The 19,331-nt window shown below is 47.1% G+C and overlaps 1 non-coding gene across 1 annotated transcript; it reads left to right on the top strand.

Moving 5' to 3' along the window:
- Window positions 1–13,644: 13,644 nt before the first annotated feature.
- On the top strand, window positions 13,645–13,717 carry trnat-ugu (transfer RNA threonine (anticodon UGU)). The gene has a single exon. It is a non-coding gene; the product is annotated as a tRNA-Thr (tRNA).
- Window positions 13,718–19,331: the final 5,614 nt, after the last annotated feature.

Genomic DNA, 19,331 nt, shown 5'->3' with positions numbered 1-19,331 from the left:
GGGAAGGGAGAGAGAGAGACGGGGGGAGGGGGAAGGGAGAGAGAGAGACGGGGGGAGGGGGAAGGGAGAGAGAGAGACGGGGGGAGGGGGAAGGGAGAGAGAGAGACGGGGGGAGGGGGAAGGGAGAGAGAGAGACGGGGGGAGGGGGAAGGGAGAGAGAGAGACGGGGGGAGGGGGAAGGGAGAGAGAGAGACGGGGGGAGGGGGAAGGGAGAGAGAGAGACGGGGGGAGGGGGAAGGGAGAGAGAGAGACGGGGGGAGGGGGAAGGGAGAGAGAGAGACGGGGGGAGGGGGAAGGGAGAGAGAGAGACGGGGGGAGGGGGAAGGGAGAGAGAGAGACGGGGGGAGGGGGAAGGGAGAGAGAGAGACGGGGGGAGGGGGAAGGGAGAGAGAGAGACGGGGGGAGGGGGAAGGGAGAGAGAGAGACGGGGGGAGGGGGAAGGGAGAGAGAGAGACGGGGGGAGGGGGAAGGGAGAGAGAGAGACGGGGGGAGGGGGAAGGGAGAGAGAGAGACGGGGGGAGGGGGAAGGAACAGAGAGAGGGGGAAGGAACAGAGAGAGGGGGAAGGAACAGAGAGAGGGGGAAGGAACAGAGAGAGGGGGAAGGAACAGAGAGAGGGGGAAGGAACAGAGAGAGGGGGAAGGAACAGAGAGAGGGGGAAGGAAGAGAGAGAGGGGGAAGGAACAGAGAGAGGGGGAAGGAAGAGAGAGAGGGGGAAGGAACAGAGAGAGGGGGAAGGAACAGAGAGAGGGGGAAGGAAGAGAGAGAGGGGGAAGGAAGAGAGAGAGGGGGAAGGAAGAGAGAGAGGGGGAAGGAAGAGAGAGAGGGGGAAGGAAGAGAGAGAGGGGGAAGGAAGAGAGAGAGGGGGAAGGAAGAGAGAGAGGGGGGGAAAGAGAGAGAGGGGGGGAAAGAGAGAGAGGGGGGGAAAGAGAGAGAGGGGGGGGAAAGAGAGAGAGGGGGGGGAAGAGAGAGAGGGGGGGGAAGAGAGAGAGGGGGGGGAAGAGAGAGAGGGGGGGGAAGAGAGAGAGGGGGGGGAAGAGAGAGAGGGGGGGGAAGAGAGAGAGGGGGGGGAAGAGAGAGAGGGGGGGGAAGAGAGAGAGGGGGGGGAAGAGAGAGAGGGGGGGGAAGAGAGAGAGGGGGGGGAAGAGAGAGAGGGGGGGGAAGAGAGAGAGGGGGGGGAAGAGAGAGAGGGGGGGGAAGAGAGAGAGGGGGGGGAAGAGAGAGAGGGGGGGGAAGAGAGAGAGGGGGGGGAAGAGAGAGAGGGGGGGGAAGAGAGAGAGGGGGGGGAAGAGAGAGAGGGGGGGGAAGAGAGAGAGGGGGGGGAAGAGAGAGAGGGGGGGGAAGAGAGAGAGGGGGGGGAAGAGAGAGAGGGGGGGGAAGAGAGAGAGGGGGGGGAAGAGAGAGAGGGGGGGGAAGAGAGAGAGGGGGGGGAAGAGAGAGAGGGGGGGGAAGAGAGAGAGGGGGGGGAAGAGAGAGAGGGGGGGGAAGAGAGAGAGGGGGGGGAAGAGAGAGAGGGGGGGGAAGAGAGAGAGGGGGGGGAAGAGAGAGAGGGGGGGGAAGAGAGAGAGGGGGGGGAAGAGAGAGAGGGGGGGGAAGAGAGAGAGGGGGGGGAAGAGAGAGAGGGGGGGGAAAGAGAGAGAGGGGGGGGAAGAGAGAGAGGGGGGGGAAGAGAGAGAGGGGGGGGAGAGAGAGAGGGGGGGGGGGAGAGAGGGGGGGGGAGGGGGGGGGGAGAAGAGAGAGAGAGGTGGGGAGGGAATAGGCAGGACAAGTTCTGATAAGGCTTGACATGAGACTGGACAAAGATGCAAGTTTAAGCCTAAAACGAGGAGCAACGTGCCAGGCAATTTGGTTTGGTGGGCTTGTGGAAGAGAGGGAAGCAGCAGAGGCAGCTGATTGGATTGCCTCAATCTTCGTGACAGAGAAACTCCATGTGTCTCCCTCATTGCTGTTGGAGGGGAGGATGGAGGAGGCAGGATGATGGACAGCGTTTTGCAAAGAAACGAAGCCTGCATTCGTGATATTAGCTTTTATCTAGAATATTAAAATGTACAACAGAAGTCTGGGTCGAATCCCATCGCATCAAATGGTGGAATTTGAATTCAATTTAAAAGAGACTGGAATTACGAATCAGCTGGTTGCCATGGAACCGTTGCTAATGGCAGAAGACAAAAACAAAAAAATCTGATGTCCTTCAGGGAAAGAAATTTGCCAACCAAGCCACTCAGTTGCAAAATCTCAACAAAGGTATGAAGCTGGGTGTCCCACTTGGCATCTACCAAAGCAAGAGGAAAGACACCTGCAGAATTAGTCCTATCGACCCCACAAACTCCTCTTTACTCATATCTGGGGGCTAGCGGCAAAACTTGGAGAGGTGACTCAAAGTCTAGACAAGAAATAGCGTCAGACTCATGGAAACTAACCTTACAGACAACGACACATCACCACTGTCCTCAGTGAAGGCCTGTCCCACGAGCAGGACAGACCCGGCAGACGTGGCAGCACAGTGATAATGGGAACTGCAGATGCTGGAGATTCCAAGATAATAAAATGTGAGGCTGGATGAACACAGCAGGCCAAGCAGCATCTCAGGAGCACAAAAGCTGACGTTTCGGGCCTAGACCCTTCATCAGAGCATGGGAGAGAGATTCCCTGAGGTTGGTCCGGAGGGAGGAGGGTAACTTCTTCAGGTTAGGCATCTCTGGAAGAGGCTTCGCAGTGAGGTTAAAATAGTATCAGAGATAATGGGAACTGCAGATGCTGGAGATTCCAAGATAATAAAATGTGAGGCTGGATGAACACAGCAGGCCAAGCAGCATCTCAGGAGCACAAAAGCTGACGTTTCGGGCCTAGACCCCTCTGATGAAGGGTCTAGGCCCGAAACGTCAGCTTTTGTGCTCCTGAGATGCTGCTTGGCCTGCTGTGTTCATCCAGCCTCACATTTTATTATCGTGGCAGCACAGTGCTATTCTGGCCGGATTATTTGTCCTGAGAGTACTCGACATCGACGCCTGGAAGTCTCATGGCTCCTGCTCGTTACCATGTATCATCCTTCCTCGGTTGATAAATTGGCAGCAGTATTCTTGCTAGATTATTAACCCAGAGACCCAGATAGCATTCTGCGGACCTGGGTTCGAATCCTGCCATGGCAGATGGTGAAACCTGAATTAAGTAATTATCTGGAATTACGAGTCTAATGATGACCATGAAACCATTGCTGATTATCAGGGAAGACTCATCTGGTTCATTTGCATCCTTTTGGGAAGGAAATCTGCCATCCTTACCTGGTCTGCAATACATGTGACTCCAAACCCACAGCAATGCGGTTGACTGTTAACTGCCTTCTGGGCAATAAACACTGGTCCAGCTGATGATTTCCATATCCCAAGAGTGAATTTTAATTGGAAAAAAAAACTCCATGTTGAACAGCACTTGGAGGAAGCACTGAGAGTGCAAACGGCACTAAATGTACTCCGTGTCCACCATCAGGAGTAGTTTGCAGCAGGATTACCAATCAAGCTGGACAGGTCCCAAAGGAAAAAGCTGCCTGGCTGGGACCGCAGCAGGTGCTGCCACAACAAACAGAAGGGAAAAACATAGCTGGTCTCATCGTCACAAATTTCCCAGTTGCAGATGCATCTGTCCGTGACAGGATTGATAAGAGCGACCACCGCATAGTCCTGTGGAGACAAAGCCTCATCTTAAACTTGAGAATACCCCCATTGCATGATAATAAAATGTGAGGCTGGATGAACACAACAGGGCCAGCAGCATCTCAGGAGCACAAAGGCTGACTTTTCAGGCCTAGACCCTTCATCAGAGGAGATGCTGCTGGCCCTGCTGTGTTCATCCAGGCTCACATTTTATTATCTTGGATTCTCCAGCATCTGCAGTTCCCATTATCACTGATACAATACCCACCATTGCGTTGGGTGGCACGAACTTCAGCTGAAAGAGACAGACTTGGAACAGACACAGGAACTCAAAACCAGATATCTATGAGGCTTTGTGGGACATCAACAGCAGAACTTAATCCAGCACAGTCTGTAACCTCGTGGCTTGGCATATCCTACAGTCAACCATTAGCATTGATCCAAGGGATCAACACTGGTTGAATGGATACTATCGGAGGGCATGCCAAGAACAGCACCAGGTATACCTAAAAATAAGGTGCCAACCTCATAAAACTACCAAACAGGACTATCTGCATGCCAAATAGCATAAGCAGCAAGAGTTAGAGCTGAGCCACCCCTAACCAATAGATCAGATGTAAGCTCTGCAGTTCTGTCACACCCAGTTGAGAATGGTGATGGACAATTAAACAAGTCACTGGAGGAAGCATGCCAAAAATCCCCATCTTTACTGACAGAGGAGCCCAACCTATCCACGCAAAAGATAAGACTGCAGCAAATTTCAGCCAAAAATGCCAATTGAATGATCCATCTCACCTTCTCCAGAGGTCCCCGACATCAGAGATGTGAGTTTTCATCCAATTTGATTCATTTCAAATAATATTAATAAATGAATGAACGGTTACAGACCCTGGCAACACTCTGGCAATAGTACCGATGACTAGTGCTCTAGAGCTTGCTAGTGCCAAGCCAAACTGTTTCAGTCCTGCTACAGCGCTGGCATCTATTGACAATTTGGAAAACTGCCCAGGTCTGTTCAGCACAAAAACACAGCAAATCCAACCCGACCAATTTCCCCTCAAGCAGTCTACTCTCTATCATCAGTAAAGTGATGGAAGGTGTTGTCAACAGCACTATTAAGCAGCACTTACTCAGCAGTAACCTGCTCAGTGACACCCAGTTTGAGTCATGGCGAGCACTTGGTTCCTGATCTTATTACAGACTTGATCCACAAATTCACAAACAGCTGAATTCCTGAGGTGGGGTGAGGGTAACTGCAGAGCCCTGCACAAAAACCACTTATTTCCACTTCAGTGACAATGACTGACAGTGACACCTTTGTTTCAGCTCATCTGCTGAACCTCTCATCTATTCCTGTGTTACCTCTAGACGTAACTATCCAAACTCACTGCCAGTCAGCCTCCCACATTCAACATCCCTGTAACCTCAAGAATACCTAAAATTCTGCTGCACACAAGTTCATTTGTACCAAGACCTGTTCACCATCACTGCTGTGCTCCCTGACCCACAAAGGCTCCTATTTATAAGCAACAATTTAAAATTCTCACCCTTGATTTAATTCCTGGCTGTGATGAGCCCTATCTCCCTGCACCAAACAACCTTCAAGACTTCGATAACTCATTTAGTTCCAGACTCCAACAATGCGTTTAATCATCCCTTCACTATTGGAGGCTGTTTCTACAGTTGCCAGGCAACATGGTCTGGAAGTCCCATGATAAGCCTCTTAGGTTTGCATTCCTTCTTTAAGATAGTCATAAAAACCTGCAAATTTAGTAACTTTTTGGTAACCTGACCTAATATGGCCTTACGTCAAAAGTTTCTTGATAATATTTTTGTGAAATTATAAAACATGATTAAAATACAAATTGTTTGTTGATTTGGACATACACCGTTAGCTCTCCAGTATCGCTAGATGAATGATCTGTAACTTCTCAAATGGCCGCATTGTGGGAGCACCTTTATCATACAAACTGCAGCAGGACACAAAAGTTAAACATCACCTTCTCCACAGGCAACAGGGCTTTGGCAACGATCGCTGGTACCTGTGGAAGGAGAAACAGTAAATGTTGCAGAAGTGCAAAATGAATGACACAGAATAAAAATGCTGTCGAATTTGATGGTCTGAAATGGAAGAAAAATGCACTCTCTTTCTGGGAAAATATTTCCTGACTGTGAAAGATACCATTCAAAAATTAATCTGGTAAGACAGCAGTCAGGGGGTGGGGAGCAGTGGAAAATTTATTGACAAAAGGTAGAAGGAAGTAACAGTAAAACACTACAGAGATCAAATGTATCCATCATTAGAGACTGAAGAGATTAAACACCGACAAAGGTGATCAGGGAGCACAGAAGTGATGAAGAGCAGTGCGAGCTGCTATTATCCCAAACTCTGGGAAAGAAATCCAGAAGAAACAAACATTTCTCTTGGATAAGAGATAATAGGAACTGCAGATGCTGGAGAATCCAAGATAACAAGTTGTGGAGCTGGATGAACACAGCAGGCCAAGGAGCAGGAAAGCTGACGTTTCGGGCCTAGACCCTTCATCAGAAATGGAGGAGGGGAAAGAGGTTTCTGAACTAAATAGGGAGACAGATCAAAGATGGAGAGAAAAGATATGTGGAGAGGAGACAGACAAGTCAAAGAGGCAGCACGGAGCAGGTAAAGGTGAGTATCGGTGGGGAGTTAGGGAGGTGATAGGTCAGTCCAGGGAGGTGGGATGAGGTTAGTAGGCAGGAAATGGGGGTGCGGCTTGAGGTGGGAGGAGGGAATAGGAGAGAGGAAGAACAGGTTAGGGAAGCAGAGACAACCTGGGCTAGTTTTGAGATGCAGTTGGGGGGAGGGGAGGTTTTGAAGCTTGTGAAATCCACATTGACACCATTGGGCTGCAGGGTTGCCAGGCAGAATACGACTTGCTGTTCCTGCAACCCTCGGGTGGCATCATTGTGGCAGTGCAGCTGCCCCACGATAGGCATTTAGTCTGAGGAAAGGGACGTGGAGTTGATTTCGTTCACGACTGGGAGGTGCAGTTGTTTATTGTGAACCGAGTGTAGGTGTTCTGCAAAGCGGTCCGCAAGTCTCCGCTTGGTTTCCCCAATGTAGAGGGGACCACAACGGGTACAGGGGATGCAGTATACCACATTAGCAGATGTGCAGGTGAACGTCTGCTTGATGTAGAAAGTCTTCTTGGGGGTTGGGATGGGGGTGTGGGGGCAAGTGTAGCACTTCCTGCGTTTGCAGGGAAGAGTGCCAGGTGTGGCGGGGCTGGAGGGGAGTGTGGAGCGGACAAGGGAGTTACGGAGAGTGTGGTCCCTCCGGAAAACAGGCAAGGGTGGGGAGGGAAAGTGTCTTTGGTGTTGGGGTCGGATTGCTGATGGCAGAAATGTCAGAGGATGATGCATTGGATCCAGTAATTGGTGGGGTGGTACGTGAGGATGAGGGAGATTCTTTTTCGGTTGTTATTGCAGGGACGGTGTGCGAGTTAGGAGTTGTGGAAAAATACAGGAGACACGGTCAAGGGCATTCTCGATCACTGTAGGTGGGGTGCGGGTGAAAAGAGGTGGGGGGTGGGGTTGCAGTCCTTGAAAAGGAACATCAGACATACGGGAGTGGAATCCTGGGAGCAGATGCGGTGGAGTTGAAGGAATTGGGAATAGCAGATGGCATTTTTTGAGGGCAGTTGGTGGGAGGAGGTGCATTCTAGGTAGCTGAGAGAGTCGGTGGGCTTGAAATGGATTTTGGTTTGTAGACGGTTGCCTAAGATGGAAACAGAGGGCCAGGAAGGTGAGAGAGCTGTTAAGAGATGGCTCAGGTGAACTTAAGGTTGGGGTGGTAGGTGTTGGTGAAGTGGATGAACTGTTCGAGCTCCTTGTGGGAGCACGAGGCAGTGCCGATACAGTAATCCATGCACCAGACGAAGAGGTGGGGTTCAGGGCCAGTGTATGTACGGAAGAGGGATTGTTTTGACAAAGAGGCAGGCATAGCTTGGGCCCATGCAGGGACCCACGGCCATCCCCTGTGTCTGTAGGAGGTGGGAGGAGTTGATAGAGAAGTTGTTGAGGGTGAGGACAAGTTCACCTAAGCGCATAAGGGGGTCAGTAGAGGGGACCTGGTCAGACCTGCAGGACAGGAAATAGCATAGGGCTTTTAGGCCATCTGTATGGGGAAATGCAGGTGCTAATGTGGTATACTGCATCCGCTGTACCCATTGTGGCCTCCTCTACGTCGGGGAAACCAAGCAGAGGCATGGGGGCCACTTTACAGAACACCTACACTCAGTTCGCAATAAACAACTGCTCATCCCCACCTCCCTAACCTGTTCTTCCTCTCACCTATCCCCTTCTCCCTAGACTGACCAATCCCCTCCGTACATCCCCACCTACACTCACCTTTACCTGCTCCATCCCCGTCTCTTTAATTTGGAGGCCTCCTCTCCACCTGCCTCCCCTTCTCTCCCTGTTTATTTCAGTATCCCCTTCCCCTCCCCCATTTCTGAAGGGTGTAGGCCCAAAAACGCTAGCTTTCCTGCCTCTCTGATGCTGCCTGTCCTGCTGTGGTTCTCCAGCCCCACACCTTGTTCTCTCACTTTCAGCCAGAGGCGGCTGCGCATGCGCCCAGCTTCACCCCGGCCCTTTTTGAAGTTAAACCTGCCGCGCATGCGCCCCGCGGATCATTGCCCCCAATAAAGATGGTGGCGGTCACACGGGCCTATCGTCATCTGAGGCATTGATTTGTTTTCTGCAAACGTGAGTCTGCGAGTTTCAAATGTGTGTTTTCCGACGTGCACTAACTGTTTGTAAAACTTCGAAACCCATACGAATATCACTTCCCTCCAGCTTTCTGCCGTTTTGCTTTCTTTACCGCGGCCTGCTCTTACCTCAATTGCACAAATCTTGGTCTCAGCGAAGGATCTAGGCCCGAAACGCCAGCTTTCCTGATCCTCTGATACTGCTTGACCTGCTGTGTTCATCCAGCTGCACACCGTGTTATCTCGGATTCTACGGCCTCAGCAGTTCTGGTTGTCTCAGCGACTCTGGACCGCTATCGTGGATGATCACGTGGTTTTCACTGATCCCGCCCTCTCTTCATTCCGATTGGGCGATATCCGCCCGGTCATGCATGGAACCCCTGTGCTCCTATTGGTCTCGCACTGACATCAATCAGCCAGACTTCACTGTGAGCTGGAGCATGCGAAGTGCCTTGTGTTATTGTGAGAAGGTAATGATCGCCGTCACAATGATTTGAGACAAATGAGACTGAGAACTGGATGAGAAAGATTGTTACATTAGCGATCCTGGGGTTTTAATAAGTCGCTCTGAGGAAAGGGCACTGCACCCGAAACGTTAACTCTGTCTTTTTACCTTCACAGATGCTGCCACACCTGCTGAGCTTTTCCAGCAACTTTGTTTTTGTTCCTGATTTACAACATCCCAGTTCTTTTGTTATTTTTTAATAAGTCGCGATTGAAAAGGCTTCCTGCAGCTCAAAGCTAAAGATACTCTTGACACCGCTCTGTCAGCGAATAGAGAAATGGCGGTGAAATAAGGATAATAAATACAGGTATATAACAGTCCTCAGGTAAGATGTAAAGGGAATAATTATGAATATGAAGAACATCACGTGGTGAAGTGGGGTGAGTGTTGTTCATATGAACTGTGATTGGGCAGAGCGGGAGGTTAATTAAAAAAGAGCAAGCATAAAAGAGATTCTCAAGAAAGGCCTGTGCAATGGAAAGCAACGAGAATCAGAAGAGCCCAAGACAGAAGAAAAAGTTTGAAGACCGAGGCTGCAAAAACTCCAATAAGTTGTTTCACTGCTCTACTGCCTAGTTATTGACTTTAGCGTATAATCCACATTCAACTGTAAGTAGTTGTCTGAGTTTGTCACTGTAGTTTACTTCATAACAGATAAACTCCACACTTTGTCTCAATAAAGCTGACAGTTGGTTCACAAATTAGTTCTGCTGCCAAGTCCATTCCCATTTGAAAAAGGATAGAGATCACATTTAAATAGACAATGATAAATGTCAATCCAGGCTGGGAGCAAAATTCTGCTCCCTCTCCACTGACTCCATCCCTGCCCCTGGTAACTGGCAGGTAACACACTGGCCACAGTCATGGTGCAATATTTCACCCCAAGATGAGCTTCCAACCACATTACTCACCCCTACACTCATTATCCCAAAGACCACATACAATTTCAACCTCAACAGCATCTCAGTTCATCTGCTGCTGAAACTCTCATCCATTCCTTTGTTACCTCTCGACTTAAGTCCCCAAACACACTCCCGGCCGGCTTCTTAATTCTACTCTCCTGAAATCTTGAAATGATCCAAAAATCTGCTGCCCGTGTGTTTACTCTCACCCATTTCAACACCTTCAAGTTTTTCCATCCTGTGCTCATTAACATAGATATTTTCTGGGTGGCAAAGCACCAAGGTATTGAAATTCATATCCTTATTTTGAAATTTTGTCATCACACCTCTTTTGTTTGATAGTCCCTCCAGCTGCAAAACTCTCTGAGATATATCTGAAGAAGGGTCACTGGACACAAAACAGTAATGCTGCTCTTTCTCCATAAGCAATGCCAGATAAGCTGAGTTTTACATCAATTTCTGCTTGTGTTACTACTTTCAAGCATCTACTGTTCTTTTGCTTTTTCCTTCAAGACATTTGTTCTCCCTGACTTCCAACCTCCAGTAGATTTCTGGTTTTAACTCTCCCACCTTTTTCATGTTTTCAGTTCCTAAGGCCAAAAGCTCTTGAATTTACTCACTAAACATTCCTGGTTTTCAAAGTCCCCTTGTTTGTTCAGGATATTCCTTGAAACCTACTTCTTTGGCCAGTTTTGGGTCACTTGTCCTAATAAGTGCCTGGTATCAAATATTGTTTTGTGACAACCTTGTGTAATATGTCAGATCATTGGATTGAATCAAAAATGTGAAAACATTTAAATTGTTCTTTTGGAAAACATCACTAATCTTTCACGATCATTTGGTAACTCCTTACCTAATATCATTGCAAGTGCGACTTCACCACACGACCTGCACTGGTTCAGAAAGGTCAAACATCAAATTCTCCAGATGTAACTGAGGATTGGCAATAGTTACTGATACCTTTGGAGAGTGATCCAAAGTTAATGTATCAGGATATGGGGAATGAATGATATGGTGCAGAACTTCTTGGGTAATATAAGCTCAGAAACAGAACAGCGATGGCTTCCTTCCAACTCGAGAGGGTCTAACTTTACTTTTTAATTGAAAAATATTCAGGTTCATTTATAGTTCTTCACGGAGAATGAATTGTTGATCTTATTCAGCTGCATGTGTACAATAAATTTCTTTAGATGTGAGGTCAAAGAAATTCAAAACTATTCCCCATCCTCCCACAGACTTTGTTTCACTGTTAAGATGTCTACTCATGGACCTAGGGGATCCAGGTACATGATTATCTGAAGTTTACATCACATTTAGACAGTGGTTAAACATGCTTTTGACACGCCAGCCTTCATTGCTCAATCGTTTCAGTTTCGGAGTTGGGAAGTCATATTGAGGTTGCACAGGATGTTGATGAGACCCCCTCTGGAATACAGTGTGCGGTTTCTGTCGCACAGTTACAGGGGGCACATTATGAAGCTGGCGATTGTTAAGAAGAGGTTTACCAGGATGTTGCCTGGTATGGAAGCTTTGATTTATAAAGAAAGGTTAGATAGACTTTGACTTTTCTCGCTGGTGCTTAGGAGGTTGAGAGGCGGCCTGTCAGAAGTTCATAAAATAATGAGACACGGAGATAGTATGAATTGTGGTCATCATTTCCCAAGGATGGGAGATTTCAAGATCAGGGGATGTTTTTCAGTTGCGAGGAGACTATTTAATAAAAAAAGATATGTGAGGCAGAACTTTGCAATGACTGTGAATAAAACAATGGCAAGTTCCAGCAGAGAAACAGGTGACAGTGAAGCAGGCATGTGAGGATAAGTGTGTTTCGTTTGCCAGTGACATTCACCGCTTCACAAAGTGGGGAACATTGAAGTGCAGCAGTGACGGTGATTATTTTGCAGGATATTCACCTTGCAAATCGTTTTTCCGCCAGTATCCCTGATTACATCGCAATCGACAGGATGAAAGCTGCAGCAAGACGTGGAGCCAGTGGTGTAATTGGTACGGCATCTGATTTGAATTGGAAGTTTGGAATATTGTATCCTCTCTCGCTCGAGTGAAGTTGACAGCTTTTCTACCCTTGCAAATTGACAGACGCTTCTGAAGAGGTATGTCTGCCCAATGCTGTTTTTGTCAGGTTCCCAGCAGCGGAAGTGAATGGATTGCTGGGTTTTGGAAATTGAAAATTGAAATTGAAAGGTAAATGAGTAACATGAGTGTGGGGCTACTTCAGCTCACTGTCAATTTCATATCCCAGCTCATGGTAACGGTACCCATTGTCAGGAGAAACTGCTTGTGTTGCACATAAAGCTGTCTTGCGTCAGGAAACCTTGTGTCCAGCGAGAGAAGCAGGTAGAACAGTATGTGTATCATATCACAAAGACTGACACTGAGCCACACATTAAATGGTAAAGCTAACAAGTTGTAAACTTGCTCGCCCACGTGGGGCTTGTTTTCATTCAGACTTTTCGTCCCCATGCGAGGTAACGTCATGAGTGAGACTTCCAATGAAGCAATGTTGTTCTCCTCCACTTGGAATTTATCCTGCCCAGTCTGTTCCAGCGACTTCTGTCATTTTGCATTCTGTTCTGTGTGTGTTGCATGTGGGGTCCAATTCTGCGTGTTTGCCGACTGCATTATGGATCTAGAACCATGCCTCTAGGAATTCCCATGTGTGTCTGTGTTTGGATTGCACTACTACGGTTATGTTGTCCCAGTTAAACTGATGGCCTTCATTATCCGGGTGTACTGATATGAGGGAAAGTTTGTCATGTCATTTTGCTGCCGGCTGATGTTCATGTACACTGATGGCTAGTTTCCTTCCTGTCTGTCTGATATAATGTTTGTGGCAATCGTTGCACGGTATTTTGTAAACAATGTCAGTTCTGCATGTCGTGGGTATGGTGTCTTTAATCCTTGAGAATGTTTGTCGTAGCATGGCTTTGGGCTTGTGTGCTACCGTAATTCCTAGTGGTCAGAGGATTTGTCAGTTCTGAAATGTTCTTGATGTGTGGCAGTGTGTCCCGTGTGTTAGGGCATAATGTGTACTCTTCGTGTTGCTGTTTAGTCAGCACCTGTGGATGAAATTGCAGGGATAGCCATTCAAAGCGAAGATTTTGTATTGGTGTTCTTCCTCTTTCTGCATAGTTCTGGGTCATTGCAATGAGCGGTGGCCCGTTTAAATAGTGTCCCGACACAGCTTAGTTTGTGCACCACTGACCTGAGTTAGTTGCCAAATTAAAAGTATCCGAGCCCCTCGAGGCACAGACCCGAGTTGTGATGTGCAAAGGACAACACACGAAGGAGGGTCCTTGTGTGATTGATCCAATGTGATCTGTATACCAGGATAAAAAGGGAAGACTGGTTTTCAGCACCCACATTGAGCCTGGCTCCACTTGGCCTCCAGTCAACTCTCTCAAACTACCATTGCAATTCACTTTTCCTGGCCTCCCCTCTGTTCTTGTTTTAAACTGATTGCACGCCAGACAGTTTCAGCTGGCATTGCTGATGTGGAACTGTAACATGGAGTGAATTGATTTTGACTGACCAGTGACGTAATTCTGCTTCTAAAGATCAGTCAATATTTCATATTTATTCGTGTAAATGATAACCATTAACAGGCTATGATAGTGACGGCACTGAATAACTGGACTAGCAGGAAAGATCTGTTGACGTCACTCAGGACACTGTCTGATTCAGCCTCGCATTCTCCCGTCCTTCTGCATGTGATGCCCCTGTGCTGTGTTTTGGTCTTGTTACATCTTGATTATAATCATCTCCAGTTATCAAATACTTTGTCATTTCTAATACATGAGACTGTCTTCCTGCACCTGTGTTTCTGGCTCCATAGCTTAGTGGTTAGAGCACTGGTCTTGTAAACCAGGGGTCATGAGTTCAAGTCTCATTGGGGCCTTTGGTAATTTTTATACATCTTCTGCTTCCAAGATCGAAAGGTGCCCTGAAAAGATTATCTGAAATTATGACTATATCATTTCCTCCACAGGCCAGAAATGTCCCTGAAATTCCATGCTCCTGTTTGCCCTTCCACGTGTTTGAGGCAGACCATTCAGAATGGCGGGAAGCAGCTGATGTGAGTGATGTTTGGCCGGAAGAGCGAAGTGAAGCAGTATAAACTGCAGAGTGGCAGATGAACAACGGGGAGGAGCACAAACCCGGGGCAGCTGCCGAATGCTCCCTTTCGTTGCTGTAAACAGGTTCCTGGTTACAAAGAGAACACTCACTCCAAATCGGCCAGAATCAGCCCAGTGAGAGTTTCCTTCAGTCTAAAAGGACAATGACAGCACATACAAAGGGAAATTACCACCCACACGCCCCCCTCCCCCCCAAGCATCTCACCATTCTGAGTTGGAAACACACCATTGTTTCTTCAGTGTACCTGGGTCTAAATCCTGGAATTTCTTCCCTAACGGAAAAGGGGCTCTACTTGCCAAGAAGCTCATGAAAGTGGCTCATCACCTCTATCTGTGGAGTAATGAGGGATGGGCAATGAAATTTCAGATTAAGATTGTGATTTCACAAGAATAGCAATTGTCTTTTGCCAGTTTTACTTTTCCAAAACAAAGTCAGGGACATTCATTGTGGAGACACAGAAAGAGTCTTATTCCACCCACTGCAGAGACATCCATGTCACAGAAGCCAGCTCTCCTGAACCCAGGGCCACCTCCCTTCCAGCCTTTTCACTTCTTGTCTGTTCCCAAGTATCTGATCGTGCCAGAGCCGAGATTCTACTTGTATTCCTGATCTTTACATTGAATTCTGACTATTTCGATGTCTCAGATCAGCTAATGACACCGAGAGCATCAGAATCAATGTCACCACACCTTTAGAGAAGGGAAAGGTGCCTTGCCTTATTCTGCTCAATCAGAAAGTTGATCCTTTACTTTCCCTTGAGTCTGAATCACAAAGTGTGATGAAAGATTTACAAAGCTGGAGACTGGATTAGCTGTTTTGTTTCCTTTCCACATTTCCACGGACCAGCTGGCAACTTTGGAGCCGTTTCTAATATTGGGGGTGGGTAGTGATGGAGTTTGGTAGTTTGATTAAGCTGATAGCAAGAATTTCTTTCCATTGACTAAGGTCAGTAAACAGGTACTTTCATTTAAGAACAGTTGAAAGAGACATAATTGCATTTACATAGCGCTTATCATCACCAATCAGGAAGCCAGTTTACTGTGAGCAGACATGGTTTAAAACTTGACTTATTTTCCTCTGAATATGATATAAAGTCAGAAGTCACACAATACCAGGTTACAGACTAACAGGTTTGTCTGAAATCAGGAGCTTTCAGAGTGTGGCTTCTTCCTCAGGTGAAGTGGGTGCATGTAATATATTCACAGCAAAGACGCTTTCGATCATAATCTGAAATTGATTTCATAAAGAGCCACCTCCATGTTCTCCCAAACATTAAAAATGAAACACATGTCAAAGGCAATAAAGCCTCACACAGGATTCAAACCTGCAACTTCTTGCACTGACGACATCTAGCTGAAGTGACAATTAGACTACGAGACTAATGACTTAGTCTGATGAAGTCCCACTTAACAATAAATCAGATGCCACTCACGCAGTGGTAGTGTCCCTACCTCAGGTGTAGGTGACCAGAGGCGAAGCTCTCGCTGCTCCAGAGGCGTGTAATAACATATCTGAACATGTTGATTGGACAATTATTCCCCATTGCTTCAGGCAGTGAAAACCGCAAACAGCATCTTCTCGTTCTGTCTCCCTGTTCCTGGGACGGTTCTATTTGTTCCTTCCGCTGGGACAGGGTTCTCTCCATTGGCAGATGCATTAAATCATTTCCCTCCATGGCAGCTAATGCTGGAAGATGGTATGTTCTCTACCGCTCCCTTTCAAGCACTGGAAGAGGGATGGAGCAGAGCTGTGGAATCAGGCTTGTGCAGCAAGTAATAAATGACAATTTGAACTTCTGTTGAATGACATTTATCAGAGACGGACAGAAGCTTGGAGGGCTGCTGAGAAAGAGAGAAGACAAAACTGGAGATTAGTCCCTTCAACAACTTAAAATGGGATCTTTCTTTGCAGCCTGTTTGGTGTTCAGAATTCATCTGCACACAACAGCACTGCAAATAACACCTTGGCATTGATTTAATGAAATTATTTGATGCATCTGCCAATGGAGTGAACCCTGTCCCAGCGGAAGGGACAAATAGAACCGTCCCACGAACAGGGAGACAGAACGAGAAGATGCTCTTTGATGCATCCAGAGCAGGAGTTGATATCTGACACCGACAGTCCCAGATGAGGAGAATCTGAATGAAACACTCATTCAGTGAGAGATGTCTCCAATGGCCCTGAGTTGCAGGGCAGCAAACAGTACAATGCAGAAGAGAGGGTTAAAAATGAGCCATTGTTTCTCCCCCACCCGCTCCCTCACAGAGACAGGGAGAGTGATGTCATCAATCCATGGCCATTCAGCCCATCAAGCCACAGTGTCCCAAAATCGCTTGTATTCTCAGTGATGTATCTCCCTAATGGTGGTGTCTGCACCATAATGCTCACAGAATCCGTACAATGTGGAAACAGGCCCTGCATCCCAACAAGTCCACACCGCACCTCAAAGCATCCCACTCAACCCCATTCCTCTCATAACCCACACATCACCAAACACTTCGGGGAATTTAGCCCGGCCAGCCCACCGAACCTGCACATCTCTGGACTGTGGAAGGAAACCAGAACAACCACAGGAAGCCGGAAGAGTTTGCAAACTCCACATAGACTATCTCCGGAGGGCAGAATTGAAGCAGGGTCTGTGGCGCTGTGAGGCAGCAGTGCTAACCACTGAACCATTGTGCCTTCCCATGCTCTCTCACACTGCTGATCCTCCAAATATTCACATCTGAAACGGCATGGGGTATTACTGGCAGAAATGAAAAAAAAAGCTGCACTTGATGTGCTTCAACTTCCTCAGTTTATTCCCATCTCAGATAAGAGGTTTTACAGTTCAGTTTAGGGCAGACAACAGAGAAAGCAGAAGACCTTCATAAGTATGTCACCTCCCCTCTGCAAGCTTGGCCAGTGTATCAATATGAGATATTTATTTCAGGCACATGAAGCTATGGGAAACAGAGAACTGATCAAAACACAGGATGCGGAACAGAGCGCAATATGCCTGTAGCAAAAGGCAGAGAATGGTTTCGAGTTTTCGATCTCTGGAGTATGGGCCCAGCATGCTCCCGCTGCATCACTCTGTTGCTCTAGCTCATGACTTTTTCAACAAGTATTCAGCTTTTCATCTGGTGTGTGGCATGCACCTTAAAGAATGATGTCAAAAGATCTTCACTGTTGTTATGTAATATGCTGTGGCTTAGACATGTCACGTTTGTGTAAGTATTACCTTTGTCTAAGTTCCCACATTCTGTTGGTCGAGCTGTGATTCCAGTCAGAATCACAAAATTTGTCAAAATGCAGACGGAGACCATGTAGCTCGCCTTAGCTGTGGGTGCGTCGGGTCTCCATAATAAGTACATGAGTGTCTGTTTTAATATCATTCTCTTGCCTTCTCCCTGTAACTCTGCACATTGTGGCTTTTCACAGAGCCATCAAATTCCATTTTGTGTGGCATGAATCTGCTTCTTTGTTGCAGTCAGGCAGGGATTTACAGATCCACTTAGTCGTTGTATAAAAATGCGCTTTGTCATGTAATTCTTACTTCTTTTCCTCATGACTTCACACCTCTGCCTAATTGATCTCGATCTTTACAGGCATGTGAGCATTTTTACCCCGGGAGTTCCTCTGTTCATACCCCTCACAACTTGGAAAGCTTTACACAGACCAGTTTACTGTTCTCCAAGAAGAACTATATCAACTTTCCAATCTATCTTTCTTGATGACATTCTTCACACGCGTCAGTGTTCACGCAAACCTGTTCAGCACTTTCTCCAGTCACTTTGCCTCACAGCTTCCTGAACTTTCACACATACATAATTGACCAATAATTAAGTGTAGAATTCATTCTGATGATTGGTCTTGGACCTAACTGTCAACTTTTCTCCTTCTCCTCTGCTGCCTGACCTGCTGTGTTCCTCTAGTTCCACACTGCAGAAATTCTGTCTCCAGTGTCTGCAATTCGTGCGATCTCCAGAATCATTCAGATTGCGGAGCACACATGCGGAATCACTCTTGTGCTTTGAACATGTTTTTCTCTGTGCTGGGTTCACAATGATGTTAGAGCAGCTTCATTTTTCTGAAAGCTGGTTGAGTGATTCAGTGAATGTCAAGAGAAGAAATCTGGGCTTGTCCGGGATTTGAACCCGGCATCTTTCGCATATCAGCGGCATATTAGACCCAAAGCGAGAATCATACCCCTAGACCAATGAGCCAACCAACAAGAGGCACACCCCTTTCAGAGTGAGGTACATCCCACTTTGTTCAGGGAATTCAAAGCAGCAAAGAATTTCAAGAATATTTTGTTCTCAATCTGTCTCCCTGCTCCTGAGACGGTGCTGTTTGCCTGTTCTCCTGGCACTGGGTTCTCTCCATTGAGGGATTATTATACAATTTGTTTCCACTTGGATCACAGAAAGTTTTGAAGGATTCGTGAAGCAAGAGATTCTGTTGCTGTTTTGTTTTCTTTTCATGTTACCACCTCCCAAGTGAATTTTGTTTCTGAAATCCTGTTACAATCTTCAGGCTTCATCATGCCTGGGGCCAAGGGAATTCAGGTTTGTGGAGATATTCAAAAGGCCGGGATTGTTCTGTTTCAAGCAAAAAAGGTCAAATGGAGATTTCATGTCAGTAGACAATGAGAAACAGTTTCCACAGGTGATGATCAGTAAACAGGTAAGTAGGATTTTAGAACATGAAACATAAAGAGAACTGCACTTAGAGAGGACTTTTCACCACCAGTGATGGCGTCTGTTGACTACAGGTAGGGGTTGTTTAAAACTTGCTTCCTTTTTCCCCGAGCACAATGTATTCACTGCAAACATTCTCAGGGATCTCAGACTGAAATCGATCTCATTGAAATCAGACCCCATCACTTTGATGTGTTTTGAGCTGCTTCCCGTAAGTCCATGCAAATGAAATAAATATCTCATATTGATGCATGGGCCAAGTTTATGCAAATGAGGTGACACGCGTCTGAAGGTCTGAATGGCCTTCTCATGTTCCGTCTCGATCTGCGACGGTCTGATTTGTTAAACCTGTTCTCTGAGATCGCAGGAATAAAGTGCTGAATTTGAAAAAACATCAGCTGTCGTGTTTTACATGCAATGGATACCCTGCAGTAATTCCTCATGCTGTTTAAGGAAGCAGTGTCCTTCAAGTGAAGTGAGAAGTTGTGAGTGACCAAAGGATCGGAGACAGCATCACATCACAGATACAGTTCACCATTATTAGGACGGATATTACCGATTGTAGATAACCATGGAGAGATACAAGTGACAGAGAATCCCCATGCATTCGAGGGACTGAACGTCTTCTTCCCGCATGGGAATGACTCCATGGGTTTATGACGTCACTCTCCCTGTGTCTGTGATGCGGAGATG

Source organism: Stegostoma tigrinum, unplaced genomic scaffold, assembly GCF_030684315.1.
Source record: "Stegostoma tigrinum isolate sSteTig4 unplaced genomic scaffold, sSteTig4.hap1 scaffold_148, whole genome shotgun sequence".
NCBI classification, from domain to species: Eukaryota; Metazoa; Chordata; class Chondrichthyes; order Orectolobiformes; family Stegostomatidae; genus Stegostoma; species Stegostoma tigrinum.
Note: the sequence above shows the minus strand (reverse complement) of the source record. Positions and strands in the feature narration are given on the sequence as shown.